Source organism: Pseudophryne corroboree, chromosome 4 (genome assembly GCF_028390025.1).
Source record: "Pseudophryne corroboree isolate aPseCor3 chromosome 4, aPseCor3.hap2, whole genome shotgun sequence".
Lineage (NCBI taxonomy): Eukaryota > Metazoa > Chordata > Amphibia > Anura > Myobatrachidae > Pseudophryne > Pseudophryne corroboree.
The window spans coordinates 550,857,833-550,859,642 of record NC_086447.1 but is presented as its reverse complement, the minus strand read 5'-3'; the positions used below and the strand labels follow the sequence as shown (position 1 = coordinate 550,859,642).

At 38.7% G+C, this 1,810-nt stretch overlaps 1 pseudogene; it reads left to right on the top strand.

Annotated features, from left to right (window-relative positions):
* Nucleotides 1-216: 216 nt before the first annotated feature.
* LOC134912022 (5S ribosomal RNA) lies at nucleotides 217-335 on the top strand (annotated as a pseudogene).
* Nucleotides 336-1,810: the final 1,475 nt, after the last annotated feature.

The following is a 1,810-nucleotide window of genomic DNA, read 5'->3' as shown; positions in this document are numbered from 1 at the left end:
TACTTCATTACATGTCACGAGCAAACTTGTGAGGTCTCTATTTTTCACTACTTTCATTTCCGTGGACTCTCATCTATGATCCAGGGGCACAATACCACAGCTGTGGGATTTGATGTCTCCTGCCTAACATAGAAAGCAGATCCACACTTTACTCTTGTGACCAAACTGTCACATCCTCTTATTTAGGTGCACTCTCATTGGAGTCTGACCCACCTTCTCTACTATCAAACCACACTGCTAATGCCCGATCTCGTCTGATCTTGGAAGCGAAACAGTGTTGGGCTGGGTTAGTACTTGAGGAGGAGACTCACAGGGAATACCCAGTGTTGTAGAGTATCAATCATTTTATATGATGTGCGGTATGTGACATCAACAGCAGCATCACCACTTGTTTCTAAATTTTCATTAACTTTCTCCTGAGATTGTGTATAGTTTAATCTGAAGGACCAACATTAGTCCTCCAAGTATATACATAGATATAGGTCTTTAAACACATCTGTGCAGTCTCCTGACAAACAGTATGAACTCTGTACTGTCTTGTCAATAAGTTTGACCCTGACAGACTTACTACTCAATTGACCATATAGTGGTTTCATTAATACAGATTATCTGTACTGGTCGGGTTGAAATGGAAGTACGACTTTGAAGTGTCTAGTCTACATCCTTTCTTATCTCATTCCCTGAGGCAGGACCAGAACATTTTATATATATTTCTCTCAATTCAATCCAATGTGCACGGAACTTACTTTGGATCATATTCTCTATAATGGGCAATTACACTGATTTTAAGGAATATCGTAATAAAGTTATGTTTTATCAGCATTACTTATGACTAACTTGATAATTACTGTAAGTTATTTCAATTAATTAAGAGTGCGCCCACACAAGAGCCTTCTTTCTTCTCCCCTCTTCGACATATGCTTTTCCTGGCTCTGGGCGCACCACCAAACTGGACACAGATTTGAGGATTTATATATAAAATCGTCCAATTTTGGTATTTTCATATTAAATGTGTATCTTTGTATGACCAGTGCCGGGTCGCTCCTTTTTTGTTCTACCTTAATAGACTACACAGACTTTACACAGCCTCCTCTCCCCTTCTACAACCCCCTGGTACCGCACAGGATAGCTGGAGTGTCTGTGTACAGGAACTGCAGGCAGGAAAATGGCGCAGAATGCTCCTGTGTCCGCTCTGAGGAGAAGCTCCGCCCCCCGAACATGGCGTTGCTTCCCGCTCTTCATTATATTATACTGAAATTGGGAAGAAAAAAGAGGGGGAGTCTGTATTGTTGACGCACTGGAGGAAGATTTGGTTTAACATAAAATATAACCTTTATTAGATATATGCTAAAATAGGACATGACTAAATTAATATCCCAGACTACAGTGAAACATAGAGGTTAAAATCACAAAGACTAACAAATATGTGAATACAAAGAATTGGAAAGAAATGTGAATAAAGAATAGAAAACGTGTCCACGTGTGTTTATTGATATATAGCACTCTTAAAATTTCTATAAATATCCGAGTGTTTTTGATATTAATTCACTCGTATATTAATATCTGAAAGCTGTCTTAGTTTATACTCAAATCGTCCCTCTATCCTGATTATCAATCTTTAGAAGTCGAGCCTATCGCTACTTCACCAGTTTACTTGACAGACTTTTTTTTTACCACAGGGGAACCTTCCCTACTATGGGGGCTATGAGTGTAGATAGATGCAAATGCATTAGTCACCCAGTGAGAATTATGGAAGTCAAATATGTCTTTAATTATTATTACTGTATATCCTCTGTATGTATGATCCCAA